This window comes from Giraffa tippelskirchi, chromosome 14 (genome assembly GCF_054371585.1).
Source record: "Giraffa tippelskirchi isolate mGirTip1 chromosome 14, T2T-mGirTip1v1.2.pri, whole genome shotgun sequence".
NCBI classification, from domain to species: Eukaryota; Metazoa; Chordata; class Mammalia; order Artiodactyla; family Giraffidae; genus Giraffa; species Giraffa tippelskirchi.
In genome coordinates, this window is record NC_137288.1 from 70510892 (window position 1) to 70534880 (window position 23989).

A 23989-nucleotide genomic window follows, 5' to 3' on the forward strand; every position below is an offset into this window, starting at 1 on the left:
TTTCAAAACTGCCTTCCAGGCCAGCGAAGTATATAAGCTAACTCAAGAGGGAAGACCATTTGCTGGCTGAGTTCTAAGAGATGGGGGTTCTAGTTTTGATTTCATGTGCCCTCGCGTTTAATATTTGACCATTTCTTTGATGATCTTGGCTTCATTTTCCAATGAAGTGTTAGATTAGGTTATCTCTGTGGAGATTCTCAATGAGAATATCCTATGATACTCTACTATTTGGCATATATACTTTTATTATGAAAGCAAACTATGGTTAAGCGATGTTGACTTTCCCCCACCACTGTTTAATGTAGTATGAGTAAAGTGACAGCTTATTCTATGCCTTTACACCTAACGAATTTGACTTTTCCATGTCCCTCTAAGGAAACATAATAAATAATATGCATTTGATAAATATGCGTGAATAAAGGGGAGGGAGGAGTAAAGAAAAGAGAGAAGAATGGAGAAAAGTAAGCAAATAAGCTGCTTTTCTATTCAAAATTGCAAGCATCTCCTATTCACCCAAACTGTAAGGGGTAGACTAAATTATCATCTGTCTCTGGAAACTAACAACCTTTACAATTCATTTTCACTGGCACAGAAAAGCCCCCAACCTTCATTCTAGTTTTTTTTTTTCCCTCTCTTTAAATTATGGGAGTAACATTTTCCTCCCAATACCAGTTCTCCTCTGCACTCTTAAGCCCTGTAGTTATTCAGGATAATTGACTGCGTGACAACCTGAGATAGAAGTAATGTTAGGTCAGCAAACAAAGTCACATATCAAACTAAGAAGGTATTATGGGACAAATCACATTTTAATCAGTCAGAGCTTAGATAAATGCAGGAATATTGACAGCATTTATGGTTTGTATAACAGCCTGTGGTGTGACAGAGCAATAACACTTTGAAATATAGTCAGTGGATGTTAATTAACGGTAAATCAAAATGGAACTCCTGTGGTATTACATGATGTCCATGTGAATTCTCTAATAATTTATAATGCTTGATGTGATCCCACAGCATGTGACAAGAAGTGTGATTATTTGTAGCTCTGCTTGATCTGCAGCATAAAATTTACTTTGGAGGCCACAGGACGTGTTGCTAACGCATACTCTGTATAGGAGTATCCTTCTGCAGAATCAAGATATGGCATCAGTTGTTCAACTGGAACATAATTGTACAGTGACTAACCAGTATCTCACAGGAAATACATAAATACATTTTTTCCAGGGAATAATAAGTGGAAAGTAGTTTCTTAATTACCAGTTCATAGCTGCCTGGTCTCAGATGCCATGATTTTGAGACCCTAATGCTCTAATCTTAGACTAATTGCATCCTTGACATCTAATTGTTCTGTTCCAACCCTGACAGCCACACTGTTCTTACAGATGCTTCCTGGGGAGGTGTGAGAGGGAAAAGCAAAGAAGAGGTTTATAATAGCAGACTAAAAAAATTTAAGGATACTTAGCCCCACTCCCCAAATTTCTCAAAGCCCTTAAATTTCACGAGTAGAGGAAGTGCGCCGCCCTTTAGTGGCACGTTTCCTCCATGTTAGTAAAATGCCCCCACCAGTGTTAGCCAGGTGACTGACAAACGAGTCCAAAAATGCTAGAAAACGCGAATTGGATTCAACCGGCCTTTTTTTTTTTTTCAATTTGTACCCAGGAATCAACTCTTCTTCATCTACTTGTAAATATCTGTTGCAAAACTGTGAGAAGCAAATGAACAGTTTTCAAGTAAATGATGCATGCGTTTTCCAGAAACATCTTCCATTTCCCTGCCCACTATCCATACATAAAACTTGGAGTTAAAGAGTGAGGGGCAGAGGATTTCAGCAGGTGTGAAGGACTTCATTTGCCTCTTTCAATGCAAAACCAACAGACCCTTAGCCTGTGGGAAAAAATACAAATTTCTTCCTTTGAAAATATCACAGAAGCAGCTGCTCCTCAGCTATTTTGAGCGCACTTTCTGCGAACAGCTTGGAGCTGCGATATTGTCTGCTGTGGACGGTTGGCAAGAGCCTGGGGGCGGGAGGGAGCCAAGCACACTGGAGACCAGCGCGAGCTCCGGCGTCGACCGACCGGCACACGGAGGCTGAGGCGGAGGAGGCCACGCCCCTCGATGGGAAGTGAGGGGTGGGGGCGATGCAACCCCGAGGGCAGAGGGTCGAGCCTTCGGAAGTTCTCTAAAGCAAGCTTACCACTGCTGCCTTGCTAACACAATTTAAAGTGAGAAAAGACAGAGATGAGTGTTAAAGACAGAAGAAAGAAGCGAAAAGAATAAAGGCAGAGGAATCCATTCAAATTGAATGAAATTTTAGGCTGCAGAAAGACAGCAGGTGAGAGCCGGTTCACGCTTGCGCTGGGTTTGACAGTGCCACCGAAGAGGAGCAGGAATGCTTGTCTTACACTCTTGCACAGGACATCTCTGGCTAGAGGCTAAAGAGTGTTTAAATCCCTGCTCTGAGTCAGAGTGACTAGTTCCTGTATATGTAAATTAAGCATGGTTAAGCAGGATCGCTGTGGATCTTGAGAAGATAGCTAGAGTATCATCAGGAAAGAAGGAGGGGACGTAGGTATACCAATGGCTGATTCATGTGGATGCATGGCAGAAACCAACACAATATTATAGAGCAATTATCTTTCAGTTAAAAATAAACGCATTAAAAAAAAAAAAAGAGCATAGGTATCCACAGTCAAGCTGAAGAGACAGAGCTTCTCTGGACCCGTGTTCTTAGTCATCAGAGAGTTCCTATAGTAGAAATGCATGCATTAGACATCAAAGCATTTAAAACTAGCCAATTACTTCCTCTTCTCTGATTAAGTTCTAAGTGACTTGTTATATTTTGGTTTCCATATAGACTTTCCTACAGAGGTGAAACTGAACTGATCAATTGGCACAAGTTTCTTATACTCTTTGCACTTATATTAATCATTACAAATCAATAACTTGTCACTATTTCCATGCAAATCTTTTGTGAGTTTAGTTGCCCTATGCCGTTCCCTGGGTTCAATTAATTCTGGGCATGCCAGCAAAATAAAATTCACAGAAAAGCAAAATCAAGAAGCAGATCATAGATCAGGTATTCCCCTTCAACACTATGTAAACAATTAACTTTCAAAGGATGAACATCAAACTGCCTAAAGACATGCTGTAACGGAGGAAACTGCAACACAAACTTAGAGCAAGAAATACAAGAAATTTAATCCATGCTCAGACATTTACTCCTGTTTGACATTGAAGAAATGGTATTGAGGCAGTTCCTGAGGCTGGTATTACATGTTTAACACACAGGAACATGCCCCCCCACACATTAACTTGGTATTTTCCATTTTAAATTTTGAGGTGGCACCTGCATCCTGCTGTTTGCACTAATAAACATGATATGATTATAAAGAAAATGACCCTGGTTCTTAGAACTAAGGAATGTTTAAGTAAAGGACATATGTTTAGGTCTTGCTCTTTGGATATTATTCCATCAGCTCCTATGCTATCCTGTGATAGCAGCCACTAGCAGGATGGAGAAAACCAACGCTAGATTGGTTTCTTTGTGCTTTGAGTAGCTGATTTCATTGGCACGCCTGTCTTTGCTTTCTAGCAATGAGAACAGTACTTATATGCTATGCTAGGACTCAGCCCTGAGTATGGTGCCCGCTGAACATGTTTGAGTAGCGGCCACTATACTTCTTCAGTTCAGCACAAACCGTAAAAGCGACCTGTGTACAAATACCCACTGTGACAACAGGGAGTGTGCGTGCTCAGTAGCTCAGTTGTGTCCGACTCTTTGCGACCCCAGAGACTGCAGCTTGCAGGCTCCTCTGTCCATGGGATCTTCCCGGCAAGAACACTGGAGTGGGTTGTCATTTCCTCCTCCAGGGAATCTTCCTGACCCAGGGATCAAACCTGAGTCTCCTGCATCTCCTGCATTCAGTTCAGTTCAGTTCAGTTCAGTCACTCAGTCATGTCCAACTCTGTGACCCCATGGACTGCAGCACGCCAGTCCTCCCTGTCCATCACCAACTCCCGGAGTCTACTCAAACTCATGTCCATTGAGTCAGTGATGCCATCCAGCCATCTCATCCTCTGTTGGCAGGCGGACTCTACCACTGAGAAACCTGGGAAGCCCCAGCACAGGGAATAGTGGTTTATAGCTTAGCTGACTGCCAGTACACCAGCTTTTTTTTGTTCTTTCACAGTGGGCACTGCAGAGGCTCGATGCTGGCCCATGGATGGTCAGGACAAGAAGAGAATGCCAGGTGAGACTCAGAGCCTATCAAGCCCCCAGAGCCAGGATAAACCTTTGCTTTAAACATACGCTATGCAGGCTTCCCTGGTGGCTCAGATGGTAAAGAATCTGCCTGCAATGCGGGAGACTCAGGTTTAATCCCTGGGTCAGGAAGATCCTGTGGAGGAGGGAATGGCTACCCAATCCAGTATTCTTGCCTGGAGAATCCCATGGACAGAGGAGCCTGGTGGGCTACAGTCCATGCGGTCACAAAGAGTCAGACATGACTGAGCAACTAACACTTTCACTTTTACTATGCTGCTGTTTGCTGTTTAGTCACTAAATTGTGTCTGACTCTTTGCTACCCATGGACTGTGGCCCACCAGGCTCCTGTATCCATGGGATTTCCCAGGCAAGAATACTGGAGTGGGTTGCTATTTCCTTCTCCAGGGGATCTTCCCGACCCAAGGATTAAACCTGCATCTTCTGCTTAGCAGGAGGATTCACCTGGGAAGCCCTAAAAAACAATAAAGCTTTCTTCTTGTTAAGCAATAGAAGGTTGGTATTGTAGCTGTCACTTTTGGCAAATTCATAGATCTTGGGGTGGAGGGAACTGTCGACACTTTTGGGGCTACAGTTCTTACAAGAATCCCTCTAAGATCCATCCATAAAAACACGTATATTATTATCTACCTAACTGAAAAGTTGACATTAAAAAAATGAAGGAATTTGTATATAATAGGAATTTAAGACATGCTAGTTTTTAAACTCATTATTACATGTCAGAGCTGGCCAGGGCTTTTCATCACAGGAGGTGGAAAACTACAACTAATCTCAACAGCCACATGCTTATGAATAACACTTCTTTCTTCTCACATTTTCATCATGGGAACTTTTTAAAGACAATTCACAGAAGATGACTAAGTTTCTAATAAATTGTAATAATTTGCCACCGTCAGAAATGTAAGTATCTGGCTTAATCTGCCAGATTTTAAGAGAACTTTGAAGGGATGCATGATAAATGAGTTCTTATATTAAGTTGAGTTAGAATAAATGGAACTCGTAATATTCTGCGGTAGCACTATTGGTATGCTATTAAGTTACTATATAGATTTGGACCATAATTTAACAGGTTTGAAAGACTGTAAGGATATAGGGGGAATGTGTACTTTGACAGCATATTAAAAAGCAGACATCACTTTGTGACCAAAGTTCTGTATAGTCAAAGCAATGGTTTTCCAATAGCTATGTACGGATCTGAGAGCTGGACCACAAAGGCTGAGCGTCAAAGAATTGATGCTTTTGAATTGTGGTGCTGGAGAAGACTCTTAAGAGTCCCTTGGACTGCAAGGAGATCAAACCAGTCAATCTTAAAGGAAATCAACCCTGAATAATTCTTGGAAGGACTGAAGCTGAAGCTCCAATACTTTAACCACCTGATGTGAAAAGCTGACTCATTGGAAAAAAACTTTGATTCTGGGAAAGACTGAAGGCAAAAGGAGAAGAGGGTGACAGAGGATGAGACGTTTAGATAGCATCACTGAATGGACATGAACTTGAGCAAACTCTGCTTGACAGTGAAGCACAGAGGAGCCTGGGGCGCTGCGGCCCGCGGGGGCGCAAAGGGACACAGCTCAGTGACTCAGCAACAACAGCAACGTGTACTTTTACATACGTGGTGTTAACGCTTTTGTGGAACAGGAGGCATTCAAAAGATAATTGCACGATTTTCAGCATGTGAAGGGAAACAACAAAAACAAAATTCTACTGAGCAAATTCTGAGCATATATATACTGAATCCATGCAAAGAAATAGACGTTGGTTGCTTTACTGCAATTATTTTAGGATATGTTGTTACTAGAGGTATGGAGGGGGGATTCTATATTGGATAATGCCTGAGGAAACATCACTTCAGTCTACCCCAAACTGTAATATGATTCTCATCAATCAAGGAAAGCTTTATGTTATGCTGTATTTAAAGGTGAAGAACCTTAAGAGAAAAAACCTAATGCCCTTGAAGGAAGGATTTTCTGATAAGACGTTGTCTTTTGGTGAGGAACAAAACACAAGAAAACTCATCTCACAGTATACACACTGCTTATTTTTTTAAAAAAGAGGAAAAAAAAATAGAAATAAGCTAGACTCTTTACCCTCCGTATCAACTCTTTACCCTCCATATCGACTCATAAGGGGAATTTTTATTCTAAGCAATGTTGAAAATCTGACAGCCTGACATGCATAATGAAGGACAGCCCCAGATTTGAAGGGATACAATAGATTAATGGTGAGAGAATGGGAAGGAAATCACATTTTTTGCTATTGAGAAGAAAATGCAATGTCAGCATAAGAGTCACCCAAACGGACAAATAGGAGTAAAAGTGTGAGACATAAAGATAAGGAAGTCAGCAAGGAGACACATTGGGAAATACATAGTTATATGAAATGATACTGCATCAAATAATTATGGGAAGTCTAAAAAGTGAAAATTATTTGAACTGCGCTTTCAGAAATATCACTTGAAGTAGCTGTTACATCTAGTGTCATGAAATAAGCTAATCACTTGTTACAGTTTTTGTTTTAATAGATTTTAATTTTTAGAGCAGTTTTAGGTTCACAGCAATGTTGAGTAGAAGGTACAGAAATCTCTCATATAACCGCCCCCCCCGCAAATGCATAGCTTCCTCCACTACCAGCAATTTGTGTGTGGGGGGAGAAGCAAAATAATCACCCTTGAGAGGAAAATAATGAACATTCAAGAAACTTGGAAATAAGTGAAGCCCACAAATAGATGGAATTAGTCATCTGTATGAACTAACGCAAGCGATCTTCTGAAGACATGTCGTAGAGAAGTCTATAAAAATACAACATCACACAGGATAATAACCAAAACATAATGTGAGCACAACCAAAGAGCAGAAAAATTTCCCTTCACTTTTTTTTTTTAACACAGACTTTCATCACACAAAGTATAGGACAGGCACCTCAGGTAACCTAGAAAAAGAGGATTTCATATAACAAGGGTTGATCAATCTGCTTCTGATACAGATGGCGGGAGAAGGCCCAGCCTGGGGGACTCGAGCATTTGGCGAGTGAACACAGCTATCAAAACCATTACATCCTTCCAGCAACTTCCTCCCGTGGCTCCATGTTTGGCATAGACACTTCAAGCTATAACTGACTTCTGATACAGACTTAGAGATAAGAAACTGACCATTCCACACAAATTTGCAGCCCACTTTCGTTTTTTTATTATATGCTCATTATTTGCATTCTGATTAAAAACCAAATCCTTTTCACTCACCTTCTATATTTTTAACATCTTTTTCTAAACTTAATCTAATATTTATATGTTACTTAAACCAAAGCAACAAAAAATAAATTCCAGGAATGCTGTTTTTTCTTAAGGGTGGCTCCTATTTAGTTTGACATTTCTTATTTGACAATATTCAACTTGTATTTTTTAAAGGCTACATTGTCCTTCTTGCTGAGCTTTACAAAAAAAAAAAAAACCTGAAAGATTGCTAAGTATTTATATCAGTCTTATGGCTTATATATATTTTCTCATTCAATTCTCATAACAGTTCTATGGATTAACTATTAGTTTTCTTATTTATAAATTAGAATAATGAGTCCCAGAGCAGTTAAATCCCTTTCCTTTTTTCACATATTTATTATACTATGGAAAAATCAGATTTAAAATAAGGGTTCTATTATCTAATGTTCAATATAGTTTTATTTTGTTTCTTCTGCATATTTAAAGGAAAAAAATAAACACTCATTAACAAGCCTTATGGAAGTTGCTCTTTGGATAGATTAAGGCTTTTCTATTATGGCCTAGGGCTTAGAGATTTGCATATAAAAGCATTATCTATATAGAAAAATCTGAGTGATTTCACAGAAACACTCCCAGTACTAAAAAATGAATTTAGCTGGATCAGGGTATACAAGGTCAAAATACAATAGCCATATTTGTGCTATTAGAGCTTGACCACTTGAAGGTTCTACTGGATGCTGTGGGTGTTAGACACTGTCGCTCAGCTTTGCCTTATCAGAATGTGATCATCTCCCAGGTTTTGGGATCTCTCAGAATTGTTCAATTTAGGGTTCCCAGTTGTTCCCTTCTAAATGTGCTGTTTGATATTCAGTTAATAAAATCAAGGCAACTCAATGACATTTCCTGGAGTACTTTTCAGCCACCTCAAATTTCTATCTCATCACTTGACAACTCATCAAGAGCCCTAGGCTCTGACTAAGATCTCCCCACTTGAAATCTGATTCAGTAAATGCTTCAAGACATAAAGCTGGGATGATTGTATGACTCACCTCACTTTTCCTTTCTGGTAGGGATTATGATTAACCACACCTTTGCAGTTCAATACTTGAATGCAGTCATTTCTTATTTCGTTCAATTTTCTAGATGATTTATGAAAGAGAGGAAGACTCAGTCCTGATTTCGTCATCATGGCTAGAAACAAAAGCATAAAATTTAATTATCATATTCAAGCAAACCGATCCATTATATTCTAGTGCAATATTTACATTAATAGTAAAACACAATATAAGACTTCAAAGACGTTTAATGACCTTGAGTTTATTTTTGCCTTATGTGAGTTACCGGAAAGGGAAAGTTGAGATACTGGTTTTGCCGGTTAGCTTAGCCTGTGCTGTGCTCTGCTTAGTCACTCATTCGTGTCTGCATCTTTGCGAACCACAGACTGTAACCCGCCAGGCTCCTCTGTCCATGGAGATTATCCAGGCAAGAATACTGGAGTGGGTAGCCTATGCCTTCTCCAGGGGATCTTCCCAACCCAGGAATCGAACTGGGGTCTCCTGCATTGCAGGCAGATTGTTTACCAGCTGAGCTACCAGGGAAGCCCTAGATGAGCCTACAGCCTCTTAGTAAGGAAAAGAAGAAGCCGTACACAGAGGGACAGTGTTTCTAAAATCCTTTCATACTGATGCAGTTTTAGGTGTGCAGAAATGATACAAGGAGAACACAAAGAATATCTGTTTACATATTAGTTCTCTATGCTGGCTAACCAATCACTACAAACTTAGCACCTTAAAACAACATATATGTATTTCTCAATATTTGTAGGAGTCAGGAGTCCAGCCACAGATTAGCTGGCTCTTCTGTCCAGTCTTGCAGTCAAGGTGTCAGTCAGTTCCCTTCTGGGGTATAGCATCATCTTCTACTCTCACACGGTTGTTGGCAGAATTCAGCTCTTTTCAGCTAAAGAACTGAGCCCCCCCTTTTCTGATGGCTGTCAGATGAAGGCTGCGCTCGGCTCCAAGAGCCCACTTTCCATTCCTTGTCAAGGGCCTTCTCAAACCCTCTCATAACCTGGCAGCTTACTTCTTCAAAGCTTACTTCTTACTTACTTCTGCTTCTTCAAAGCAGAAGGATCTGCTCACCCATTTAGATCAGACTCACCCACAATAATCCCCTTTTGATTAATTTAAAGGTAACTGATTTGGCATCTTAATTGCATATGCAAAATCTCTTCACCCTGACTAGATAGAATAATCTAATCCTGGAGTGACATCTCCATGGTCACAGGTCCCACTCACGATCAAGGACAAGGAATTTACAGGACATGTATAATAGAGAGTGGATAGCTTGGGAACCATTCTGGGAGCTCCCTATCACAACATCTTTTACACATTTTGCCCATTGTAACACTTGGCCACATTCACATTTGCCTTTGTTCTGTCGTGTGTATACGTTTCTATACATAGGCGTACCGCATTTTTCCAACTTTTTTTATTAGAGTAGTTGCTTTACAATGTTGTGTTAACTTCCGCTTTGCAACGAAGAAAATTAGTTTTATGTGTGTGTGTGTGTATATATATCTGTTCTAGAAGGAAATGGCAACCCACTCCAGTGTTCTTGCCTGGAGAACCCCATGGATAGAGGAACCTGGTGGGCCCATGGGTCCATGGGGTCACAAGAGTCAGACACAACTTATCACCTAAACCACCACCTCCACCATATCCCTCCCTCTTGGGCCTCACTCCTGCCCACCCAACATCGTACCCCTCTAGGTCAGCACAGAGTGCCGAGCTGAGCTCCCTGTATTATATAGCAGGTTCCCACTAGTTATCTGTTTTACACATGGTAGTGCATATATGCTTCCCCAGTGGCTCAGTGGTAAAGTATCTGCCTGCTAATGCAAGAGACACAGGAGACCAGGGTTCAATCCCTGGGTTGGGAAGATCCCCTGGAGGAGGGGATGGCAACCCACTCCAGCATTCTTGCCTGGAGAATCCCACGGACAGAGGAGCCTGGAGGGCGACAGTTCATTGGGTTGCGCAGAGTCGGACATGACGGAAGTGACTTAGCACGCACAAACGCACACAGTGTATACACGTCGATCCCGATCTCCCAATTCATCCCCCCCTACGCCCCACCCCACCTCGTCCACATGTCTGTTCTCTATGTCTTAGGCTCATTTTATAATTTTTCACTGTACTGCGTTTTAAAAGAAAGAAAGAAAGTGAAGTTGCTCAGTAGTGTCCGACTCTTTGCGACCCCGTGAACTGTATCCTACCAGGCTCCTCAGTCCATGGGATTCTCCAGGCAAGAATACAGGAGTGAGTTGCCATTTCCTTCTCCAGGGGATCTTCCCGACCCAGGGATCGAACGCAGGTCTCCCGCGTTGCGGGCAGTCGCTTTACCCTCTGAGCCACCAGGGAAGTGTTTTAAAGATACTGCAATTTTTTAAAAATTAAGGTTTGTGAAAACCCTGCATTGAGTCAATCAATGCCGCTTTTCAAAAACATTTGTTCACTGCATGTCTCTGGGTCACAGTTTGGTAATTCTCAAAATATTTTAAATTTTTCATTATTATTATATTTGGCCTCAGTCATAATTTTGAACCTGGTTTACAAATTACATTCGTTTGTGCCTTTTGGCAAGTTATTTACCATGTTTAACATAAACTTTTAGGAGGATAGTTAAATGAGATGAGGGAGACTGTGAACTTTGAGGGCCTGGACATTTAGTGAGTTAAGCTACACAGTTAAATTTTTAAAAATCTTAGCAGAACAAATAATCAACCAGATTTGCTGCTTAAATAAGAAATCTTTCAGGGTAATATTGACATGGCCAGCTTGTTCTTAATTCCAGACAAGATTTCCAATGCACAGACAAAACAGATGTTCGTATACTGATACCAACATTTATGACTGAACCTGTGGGTGAACAGCTGACACAAAAGCAAGCTCTTGTATTTAAATACTGAAAAAAAGTTTCCAACAGCTGATGATATTCTCAGGTCAAATCCTCTTTCTATGAAAAATTGTGTGAAATAGTTAAAAAAAAAAAAAAGAAGAGGCATAAATGAGAAGCTAATGATCTGCATCATTGTGTATGAAAGAATCAAGAAATAATGTGATATATTAAGTAGCAGGAAAAAAAGTCTGCCTATTTGGACTTAAACGTTGGTATAAAAGCTACAGAAATTACTACAAAGAACATTTGTGACTTTAGAATTGTTGTCACACCATCTCTCACACTGAAGCTATCTCACTCAGCTACAAAGAGGCAATTTTGTAAAAAAAAAAAGAAAAGCAAAACTTGATTCTTGCAATGCTAATTAAAATATAGTGTTAAGGAAGTGAGTTATTATGACTGAAATCTTGCTAGTACTTCATATAATTTTCAAGCATATAAAAATATAATACCAGTTTTGTAGCAAGATGATTAAAACATTTAATTTTCAGTCAAAATTTGCTTAAACCTGATGCCTTAAAAAGTTGACTGGTATCTAAGTGTTACTGCAATACAGATGTTCTCGAAATTTTTGCCAGCTGGATATCAGTTGTACTGATGTAATAAACAAGCACATCAGTTGGTAAATGGCAGACAGGAAAAGTGTATGAATTATAACATAAGTTACAAGAAACAGTATTTTCAAAAGATTTAATAATAATATCAGTAGACAACTATATTAGGAGGTAGCTGTGAACCTTGCCAGGATGGAGGATTGAGTAGTGGACCCAGGGGGAAATGGCTCAGACACATTTAAAGCTGCAGTGATTTACCCACGAGTATTCACAGACCTTTTAAGATGCTGAAATTCTGGTTTAAAAAATAAATCCATTGGGCACATTTAGAGGATGAATTAAGGTATTTTTCAAAGGGCTGATGATGCAGTGGGGGAGAAAAGAGAACTTTTTATCTAAATGAACATTCATTACTATAGGATTTTTTAAAGCTAGGGACTAAAATTCAGCTAGTTTCTCCAAAGTTTAGATTTGGTTTGAAGTAATGACAAATGAAATCAGGCTGGCTCATCTTTCATAACGCTCCTCCATCTGTCCTTTTCCTTTAGACCTGACTGTCTGTACCTGGATGCCTGTAATCCTGGGAGATAAACTTGGCAGAACTTAGCACATGGTTTTTGAAGACAAAGACACAGATGCATCATCTAAAGTGGAACTATAATGTGAGGAGGGAGGCTGACCCTGAAATGAACTCCAAAGACTGCCAGGCTTTCTGCTAGAGAAGATGGTGTTAGCAAAGAAACCTGGGAAGGAATCACCCAAAAGGGTCAGTAGAAAGTCAGGAAATATGTGGAAAATGGACTGAAATATCAAAAAAAAAATCTCCTTTGAAAAATATCCATAGGATTTAGTTATACTTGCAAGAATAGTTTTGGTGAAGTGCTGCATGCAAAAGCCAGATTGAATTGTTGGAAGGTGAAACACTCCAAGAATGGACACATGCATGGCTCTTTCCAGCGGGTTTACTGGGAGGAGAGGTTCAGGAAGTGGATGTAGGATGAGAGAGACAGCTTGGCAGGGAATGTATTGATCAGCATTGCCAATTATTACTTAAATAAGAACTAGGCTTCCCAGGCAGTGCTAGTGGTAACGAACCTGTCTGCCAATGCAGGGGGACATAAGAGATAGCGGTTTGATCCCTGGGTCAGGAAGATCCCCTGGAGGAGGGCATGGCAGCCCGCTCCAGTATGCTTGCCTGGAGGATCCCAAGGACAGAGGGGCCCAGCGGGCTACAGTCCCTGGGGTCCCAAAGAGTCAGACAGCACAGAAGCAACTTAGCACGCACACAAGGACTAATCACAGTGTACAGCTGATTGCCATGACAAGGGTCATTTCAAGGGAGAGTTGAATGTGGATATCGAGTTGCCAGGGGGTGTAATGAAAGGATCACCATGATACGGAGGCATAACACATGCCAGTTATCAATTTATTACCTCTCAACTTCATTCTTTTCAATGTAGTCTTTGAAATATGCAATAGCATTTCTTTAAATACACCTCCTTTAAGTGAGAACACTGAAGTTTCTCAGCAGAAGATGCAGGAGGGACGTTGTTAAAGGAAGACGCTCTCCTACAGTTCTTTTCAGAGTTCATAGGTGGACCGTGTAGCTGTGGGGACAGCAAGTGAGGCCTCTGCCCCTGCTCCGGGCCCAGAAGGTGGCTCCTCTTAGACCCTCCAACCTCAGCCTGGTACTAACCTTTTTGTAGCCCATTCTATCAGAAACCAGGGCGCGATGAGCTCCGAGGGCCTCCTCCCATCACCAGCTCTAGAACCCTCCCTGCTCATCCTCCCTGCCGCCCGTCGCTGCCCACCTGCTCCCCTCCTGCACTCGGGAGCTGTAAGACATAACCACAAACGGAGTGGCTGAAAACATAAATTTATTATCATAAAGTTCTGCAGATTATCAAGGTGTCAGCAAGGTTGATTCCTTCTAGGGGCTCTAGATGAGAATATTATCTTTGTTTTATTATTATTATTCGGCTTCTGGAAGTTGTCCACATTCCCTGGTTCATGGTCTGTTTCTCTGTTTTCCAGGCTAGCGGTACTGCAGCACTCTGATCATTCTTCTGTAGCCACATCTCTTTCTGGCAACAGATGGCAGCGATTCTTCACTCCTAAGGATCCATTTGACTACATTGGGCCCACCCAGATAATCCAGGATAATTTCTCCATCTCAAGTTCCTGAATTCAATCACATCTTCAGCATCCCTTTTACCATGTGTGGTCACATATTCACAGGTTCAGAAATTAGGATATGGATCTCTTAGAGGGGTTTTTATCCTGCCCAACACAGTGGCTTATTGCTATCTCAGAGACTCCAGACCAGCTCTGCTCTGGTTAAATCAGCAAGTCTCTCTGCTACCTGATGGGCTTAATCACACCTCCTCCAATTATGTTGGCATATGTGTGGGCATGCTAGGTCACTTGTTCGACTCTTTGCAACCACATGGACTGTAGCCTGCCAGGCTCCTCTGTCCACGGGATTTCACAGACAAAAATACTGGAGTGGGTTGCTGTTTCCTTCTGCAGAGGATCTTCCTGACTCAGGGATCAAACCTCTGTCTCCTGCATTGCAGACAGATTCTTTACCAGATCACCTAAGTCAGGGAAGCCCTCAATCAGGCCGGATCCCTTCTCGACTGTCCTTTCTTGAGCGCTCTCCCTGAGCCCTAGAGACCCACAGAGAGTTTCTTTCATTCTACATCACGGTCTTATTAGAGTCAGTACTGCTTTATAGTTACCTTCCCTTGTCTAGCCTACTGTACGGTGTCTATCTTCTGATTGGACCTGGACTGCTAGAGCTTAGCTGAATATATTTTGCAAAGTGATCTAGAAATCAAAAGAAAGTACTAAAACTGAGATAGGACAGATAGAAGAAGAATCAAGGATCTTACTTTTAGTTTAGTTTGCTTTGGCTTGAGGAAAAAAATGTAGCATTCTAGTAAGTTGAAGAAAATAATAAATAAATAAGATGAAGGTATGAGAAAAAGAGTCTTGAAGATGGGAGAAGCTAGAATCTATTCTAGAAGTTGAAAATAATGATGATCAACCATAGGAAGCCTTTGTAAAATTAAAATTTCTAGGCCATCTTTTCATTCTGATTTAACTGGTCTTGGTTTATCTGGTGATTCTAATTTAATTGGCCTTGGGTAAAGCTTATGCATCAGTTTTTTGATGGCTAGGAGGAGGCAAGAATGGGGTAGCTGTAGGTGAATGTGCAGACATCGAAGACCAAAAGGGTAGCCAGGTCCCCTTTGATACTTCAGTTGTCTCTGAGAAATTGAAGACAATAGTGCATGTTGACGGTGAGGCAAGAAATGTGAAAGGGGATTTGGACACTTGCTGACAACTACCTATACACCCACTGTGTGCACAAATCAGTGTTTAACAATATGGAGTCAAAGAAGCTTGAAACATGGTCCTGGGCCTCTTAAGCAACTTGCTCTTCGGTTGGAAGACTGGACAAAATAATAAGAACATGAATAATAATTCCAAGTAGAATGTGTTCAGTTTATGGGAAATCGTTCAGGCAATGAAAACAATCGGAGTTTAGAAGGGATAAAGAATTTGGTCGTGTGATAAAGATTCCAAGATGTGGAACTTAAGATGTGGGCCTTGTGAGAAATACAGGAAGAATGGAAGCAAATATCCTAGACACTGAGATGGATGTGTACTCCTCTTTAGAGTTTATGAGCAGATTAGCTTAGCTAGAGCAGAAGGGTTTAAAGAGAATAATGAGAGAGGCTGAATATATTAGTTTAGGTCAGACTTTGCTTTTATGTAAGAGCTAGAGGCAATATATTAAGGCAGGCTGTAGATAGCTACACTAAGGAATTTGCGTTTTATATTGTGGGTGATGAAAAGCCACTGAAGTGGCATCTTCTGGGCATTCCTCCCTGCCTCCTGAGACACTCTAGTCAATATTGATGGTGTGCTGAAAATTGCCAGGGCAGCCTTGCTGTGGGGGCCCAGTGACATGAGGCATGATTATGACTGCATAATTAGCCAGAATGTGTAACTGAATACAAAATGTATACTTCAGAATACCATAGGTCAAAACACAGTGTAAACACTTTAATGTAGTTAAAGGTTTTAGTAGTGTGGAGAACGTTTTGGAGTATCACATAAGTTTTTCCCCTCTTGTATCATGTTTGTCTTGCTCTTTAGCTTTATGTGAGGCTTTGTTTTCCTCCTTCAATTATCTCAGATAAAATAGATCCACAAAGTGTGTTACCCTCCAAAAAGGAAAATGGATTCAGCCAAAGCAGTGAAGTTTATCTAGCCTTTATCAGGCTTTTAGAAATCCCTAATGACTTTTTATTTCCAGTCTAAAAAGAGAACTCTTGACTTCCATATTAAGAACAAAGCCTGGAGGGTTGCCCAAAGAACCAATGCTGAACAGGACAGGGAAAGCAGGATATTATTTAAAAGAAAGATCAAGCCCACGGGAAAAAGGAAATTCCTCTGGAATTGTGAGTGGGGGCTAGTCAAAATGGAGGGAAGAGACAGGTAGGTTTGAGATGGAAGAGTCATGATCACCACTGAAAGTCCATTTGGGATGGAATACTACTGCACTCATATCACACACTAGTAAAGTAATGCTTAAAATTCTCCAAGCCGGGCTTCAGCAATACGTGAACCGTGAACTTAAGGATGTTCAAGCTGGTTTTAGAAAAGGCAGAGGAACCAGAGATCAAATTGCCAACATCAGATGGATCATCAAAAAAGCAAGAGAGTTCCGGAAAAACATCTATTTCTGCTTTATTTACTATGCCAAAGCCTTTGACTGTGTGGATCACAATAAACTGTGGAAAATTCTGAAAGAGATGGGAATACCAGACCACCTGACCTGCCTCTTGAGAAACCTGTATGCAGGTCAGGAAGCAACAGTTAGAACTGGACATGAAACAACAGACTGGTTCCAAATAGGAAAAGGAGTACGTCAAGGCTGTATATTGTCACCCTGCTTATTTAACTTATATGCAGAGTACATCATGAGAAACACTGGGCTGGAAGAAACACAAGCTGGAATCAAGATTGCCGGGAGAAATATCAATAACCTCAGATATGCAGATGACACCACCCTTATGGCAGAAAGTGAAGAAGAACTAAAGAGCCTCTTGATAAAAGTGAAAAAGGAGGGTGAAAAAATTGGCTTAAAACTCAGCATTCAGAAAACTAAGATCATGGCATCCAGTCCCATCACTTCATAGCAGATAGATTGGGAAACAGTGGAAACAGTGTCAGATTTTATTTTTCTGGGCTCCAAAATCACTGCAGATGGTGATTGCAGCAATGAAATTAAAAGATGCTTACTCCTTGGAAGGAAAGTTATGACCAACCTAGACAGCCTATTAAAAAGCAGAGACATTACTTTGCCAACAAAGATCTGTCTAGTCAAGGTTATGGTGGTCATGTATGGATGTGAGAGTTGGACTATAAAGAATGCTGAGCACCGAAGAATTGATGCTTTTGAACTGTGGTGTTTGAGAAGACTCTTGAGAGTCCCTTGGACTGCAAGGAGATCCAACCAGTCCATCCTAAAGGAGATCAGTCCTGGGTGTTCATTGGAGGGACTGATGTTGAAGCTGAAACTCCAATACTTTGGCCACCTGATACGAAGAGCTGACTCATTGCAAAAGACCCTGATTCTGGGAAGGATTGGGCAGGAGGAGAAGGGGACGACAGAGGATGAGATGGCTAGATGGCATCACCAACTCGATGGACGTGGGTTTGGGTAAACTCCGGGAGTTGGTGATGGACAGGGAGGCCTGACGTGCTGTGGTTCATGGGGTGGCAAAAAGTCGGGCACGACTGAGTGACTGAACTGAACTGACTGAAAAGCATCCAGATAAGTCCGGGTGAATCTGAAGACATCAGACTGTGCTCTTGTTCTCCAGGTCTAGTCTAGGGATCCTAGAAGCCTCTCAGAGGAACTCTAAATTTGAAGCATTATGAACAGCATGCTGTGAAAATGAAAGAGGAGAGACGGCTTACTAAGATTCGGGGTAAGTGAGCCTGGAAACAGCCTTCCCTCTCTGGTTTTGTTTATACAAAAACAGTGATCTAAGCACCAGGGTATGCTTGCCTCTAAGAGTATATATATATTTTCCAAGGGTAATAGTTTTTGAAAGTTTACTTTAAAGTAAAATTAATTTTCAGACATTTGACTTCCAAAGGTATTCCTTTCAAAACTGTGCTTATGTGAGAATTCACCAAGAACTCATCCTTATCTTTTTACAAAATTAATCATCATTAATTAAGTTATTATTAATTTCCATTAATTCTTCTACTTTACAAAACAAAAACATATACTTTGGTACATTGTCCCAGTTGTAAAAACTTATGAGACACAAAACAAAAAGACAATATGAATGACAATTCCTGTTGAGAAAGTAAATGCCTCGGATAATTGGGTTAAAAACACTATTTTGTAAATCGGATGGTGGTCTAGTCTTTATGTTCAAAAATTCAGGTAGAATCTATAGAGTTTTGTCAGCTGTTAGGTTATTAGAAATACTCTTGGTTAAAGATCACTTTGGGAAATTTGACGTATAACTGGGACAGACATAGAACAATTGAGTGGCATTGCTACAATAAAACCACTATCATTTCCATAAAATGTGAATTCTTGCATGTGGACAAGATTTCTGAATACTTACATTTGTAAACATTGTCTTTAAATGAATCGAATTGATAGAATCGATTATTAGTCTTGTTTCTTTCAATTATATGTAATATTCATCCATAAATTCTTAAAATAATTAAATAAATCCTCTTTTCTTATGGAATGGACTTTAAACAAAATTTTTACCTAAATTCTGTAATATATTTGAGTTCTTTAGGTTAACTAGATTCTACTAATAATGGAATTGTTAAACATATTTCATTTCAGTCACTCAGTCGTGTCCAACTCTTTGCGACCCTATGGACTACAGCACGCCAGGCCTCCCTGTCCATCACCAACTCCTGGAGTTTACTCAAACTCATGTCCATCGAGTTGGTGATGCCATCCAACCATCTCGTCCTCTGTCGTCCCCTTCTTCTCCTGCCTTCAATCTTTCCCAGCATCAGGGTCTTTTCCAATGAGTCAGTTCTTTACCTCAGGTAGTCAACATATTGGAGCTTCAGCCTCAGCATCAGTCCTTTCAATGAATATTCATGACTGATTTCTGACAAAACATGGTCCACTGGAGAAGGAAATGGCAAACCACTTCAGTACTCTTCCTTGAGAACCCCATGAACAGTTAAACATAAAGAAACACTTTTTTTATCATTTGGAGCTTATGGTCACCGAAACCGAAAAAAAATTGATTTCATTTTATAGAAAAAATATGGTAGGGTGAGCCAGATTTTCCAACACCTATGCTGCATAAAAAGCCATAGGAAACCTCAGTATCATACAGAAATAAACACATTTGCTCATTCATCTGGAGCAGTTGGAGGTTCCATGACAAAGGATGAATGAACCTTTAGAACCAGTTTTGCACTTCAACAAGGTGTTAATTAAATGCATTTATATATATAAGAACAAATTCTAAAAGAAAAGTCAAATACAAACTACAGAGGTAAAAGATCAAGATAGAATTTGTGACTTTCTTTAAAGTAGAGTTTGTTCAATGTTTTTAATATGGATGACGGTGAGTATATTTCAAATCATTTTTAATTCATAATTCAAATCATTATGAATTCAATTACACCGGATGCATTTTTTAAAGTGATACACCAGTTCTATTTTTAAATGTCAATATTTACAACTAAACTTAAACTATTTGAATTTATGATGAAATGAAACTAAAAATATGTGAGTAGTAAATAGATTTTCAAAATTATTTTTGGGGATTTGCAGGCAAAATAAATTGAGTTCCATTGATAATGAGTTTCCAGAACTAAGGGGAGTGTGGAATTTCTGAAAGACTAGAAAATGGCAAGAAGCCTGAGTCATATCAAAGCTTATCATGTTTGGGAACCTCACAGTAACACGTGATGATACGAGCAAGGTCCATTGGACACTTACAGTAGGGTGTAGCTCAAGCTTTTTTTTTTTTTTTTGGTAAAGACTTGCCAACAGGACTTCTGCATCCTGAGTGGAGAGTTCCTCTACTAAATCAAAAACTCTAGACATTATGGCACAGTTAGAAATCTAACACCAGAAGTTCCTAAATTAGACCTTAGGTCTGGGTATATAACTATAATTATAATTATATAATTATAGGATTAAAGATTGAGATAGGAAGCAGATGATACGGTCTATAGATTGGTAATAGAGAAAAGATAAACAGAAGGTGGTTTTATCATGGAAACATATTCGCTTTAAGGTTTGAAACTGTAACTTATATAATTTGCCAAACCATATATCAAAGTTCAGGCCAGTTCATGCTGGTCCAAACAAGGCAGGAAAGACATTGAACAAACAAGCTGAGTCACATAAATGGATTCAATGAGGACCAACGCCAATGGCTGGAAATCAGAAGGAAGAGCGTCTCAACCAGAGGACAGTGTGAAGACCAGATACACAGCCACTCGTCCCTGTGCCTGGAGGTTTTGTAGATTCTCCTGCACCCTGGAAGTGTCCTGGCTAAGAGGAAGGGCAAAGGAGATACTTCGAGAAGTGGGCTACCTTCTGAGTTATGATCCACGAAAGACTACTCAGCAGAAGAGAGTAAGATGTTTTAATTAAAAAGATAAAATGGTTTCTGACAATCACATGAATGTGTGCTTGAGAAAAAGATGTAATCCATTATAGGAAAATTCATCCCCTATACTTTGTACATCTAAGTTGTAGTGTCCTTAGATTGTTGCTGTTGTTGTTCAGTCACTAAGTCGTGTCTGACTCTGCAATCCCATGGACTGCAGCACTCCAGCCTTCCTTGCCCTTCACTATCTCCCGGAGATTCATCAAATTCACGTCTATTGAGCAGGGGATGCTATCTAACCATCTCATCCTCTGTCACCCTCTTCTCTTTTTGCCTTCAATCTTTCCCAGAATCAGGGTCTTTCCTAATGACTCAGCTCTTCACATCAGGTGGCCAAAGTATTGGAACTTCAGCTTTAGCAAGCATCAGTCCTTCCAATGAATATCCAGGGTCGAATACACTGACTTGTCCACAAATAACAATAAAATTTATGAGTAGAGATACCTACATACATTATAAAATGCCAATCAAAATTTAAATAGTCTACTTTACATAATAATTTAGAGATTTTAAGATTAATGTTACAGTATTTTCTTTCATCTCTTTTAAAATGCTTGAGTATTTGACAAACAAAAGAATGTGTGTGTTGACTCAAGGAAATGGTATCAATGTAACGCAATTTAGAAAGAAATATAATTTGGAGGTGTAAAAATCATCCATCCAGATAAGAGATTTTGTATCAAGCCATTCTAATCTATAATGCCTAGATTGTGAAATTCTTTCATCTGCTCATTTTATGAATGTCTGATGTCTAACTCTGATGGAAAAACTAAATTACACAAGTATCAAGATTTGTTCTTGCCTGAAGCAAGCAAATTAACTAAATGATTTCTCAATTTTCCTTCCTAAGTCCTACAATTTTAATGAGGTGCAAAAGATGACTAAACACAGAACGTGAGGAAATGCTGTCAACATTGAGTGTTTTCCTTCAGAGATATGAGCGGCTTCAGAGCCTTATAGTAAGGGAAGTGTGACCTTTTATTGAAGCACTGAAATTCCTTACAAGTATTCATGAGGTATGTGCTAAAACCCATTAAAGCAATTGCTTAGGCCTCCTTCTCATGAGGTCAGAAAAACAGAACAGAGAGTTTTCCAGGACTGGTTTCAAGAAGGGACTCAGAAAAGGATATGCTAGGGTAAATGACTAAAGGGTCTATGGAAGTCACAACGCAATCAAGAGACAGAAATCTTAATAGATCTTTTAACAGACAGGATTGAATGTTCAGAATTAAATCGGTATAAAGAATTATTACCTATATTAACTGAAAAGGCAAAACAAACCCAGAGAGAGGATGGCGGTAGCACGTGCAGGAAGCAGCTGCAGACTCGCCCTGAGACAGGGTCCTGGAGAGGGGAGGGGCTGAAAACCAGGCCGTCCAGGAAGGGACGCTGGCCGCCCGGCGGCCGTGTCTCTGAGGCTGGATTTTCAAGCGTTAACATATATTCCAAAATGGAGCTAATTGCTTCTTCTCCAAAGAAATGCTGCTGTTGGGGTGAAGAAGGAAGACTGGGGGAATTGGGGAGATGTTATTTAATTAAGGGAACCAACTTGCAGTTAGGAGATAGATAAGGCCTGGAGTTCTAAGGCATAGCCTGGTGATTATGGAGGTGGAAAGCGAAACACCAGCTTCAGAATTGCTAAGAGACTAGATCTTAATTGTTCTCTTCACAAAAAAAGAAATGATAATTATGTCATGTGATACAGTATTCGCTAACCCTAGAGAAGCAATCATATTGTAATACATAAATGTGTCAAATCGACTTCTTGTACACCTTAAACTTATACAATGTTATATGTCAATTATATCTCAGTAAAAATACATGTTTTAAAAAACAAGAAACAGGGACAAGTCCCTTCTTCCTCTTCTAGCTTTAAAGTCTTCCTTTAACACCCTAACTGGCAGAGTCTTGTTGTTGTTTAGTAGCCAAGTCGTGTCCGACTCTTTGTGAACTCATGGACTATAGCCCGCCCGGCTCCTCTGTCCATGGGATTCTCCAGGCAAGAACACTGGAGTGGTTTGCCATTTCCTATTCCAGGGATCTTCCTGATCCAGGGATTGAAACTGTGCCTCCTGCATTGGCAGGTGGATTCTTCACCACTGAGCCTTACAAGAAGATAACTGCAAAGCACAAACGCAGTTTGCAAAGTACCAGCTCCAGAAAGACAAATTTCAACTCAGAAGGGTGGATTTGGGCCAAAAGCCAATAGTCGAATAATCGGAATAGGTTAAAAATTTAAGGACAGCAATCTGTCAAATATATAGAAAATAAATCTATGGAAGTGTATATCCAAAAGATAAAAACAAAAGTATCAGATAATGTTTGAAACAGTAAATCCCTAACATTCATATGAAATTATCTTTTTTTAAAGAATTGAGATTTTGTTTTCCTTTTGATGTGGACCATTTTTAAAGTCCTTATTGAATTTGTTACAATATTGCTTCTGTTTTGTGTTGGGTATTTTGGCCACAAGGCGTGTGGGATCTTGGCACCCTGACTAGGGATCACACCCACACCGCTTGCAGCAGAAGGCTGAGTCGTAACCACTAGACCACTAGGGAAGTCTCTGAAATTATCTTGGAAAGAATACAGGCATGCCCCCTTTTATTGTGCTTTCCTTCATTACACTTCACAGATACCATGTGTTTTACAAAACGGAGGTTAGTGGCAACCCTGAGTTGATCGGTGCCATCTTTGCAAAGGCATTTGCTCAGTTCATTTCTCTGTGTCACATTTTTGTATTATTGCAAATATGTACTATACAGTCCATGGAGATCTCCAGGCCAGGATGCTGGAGTGGGTAGCCTTTCCCTTCTCCAGGGGATCTTCTCAACCCAGGGATTGAACCCAGGTCTCCCACATTGCAGGCAGATTCTCTAGCAGATGAGCCACAAGGGAAGCTCAATTATCACATTATTTCAGACTTTTTTCATTATTGCCATATTTATTATGGTGATCTGTGATCCGTGATATTTGGTGTTGGAAAAGATTATTATTAAAAGCAGATTATAACTTGCTGAAGGCTCAGCTGATGGTTGGTGGTTTTTAGCAATGAAGTATTTGCTAATGAAGGTCTGTACCTTTTTTCTACACAATGCTCTTTCACATTTAATAGACTACAATATACATATTGTAATAATACACTACAATATAAATATAACTTTTATATGCACTAGGAAACCAAAATTGTGTGACTCATTTGTTAGAAAATTTGCTTTTTTTGCAGTGGTCTAGAATTGAACCTGAAATGTCTCCAAAGGTATGCCTGTACATAATTCTGGTATATAAA

General features: G+C 40.1%; 1 long non-coding RNA gene across 2 annotated transcripts in view; it reads right to left on the reverse strand.

The window, feature by feature from the left end:
* The window catches only part of LOC145534780 (uncharacterized), a 473223-nt gene that overhangs the window by 64672 nt on the left and 384562 nt on the right, over positions 1–23989 (reverse strand). For both annotated transcript variants that reach the window (XR_014074986.1, XR_014074987.1), the window contains one exon: positions 8540–8681. This is a non-coding gene — a long non-coding RNA (uncharacterized LOC145534780). The remainder of the gene's footprint in view (positions 1–8539; positions 8682–23989) is intronic.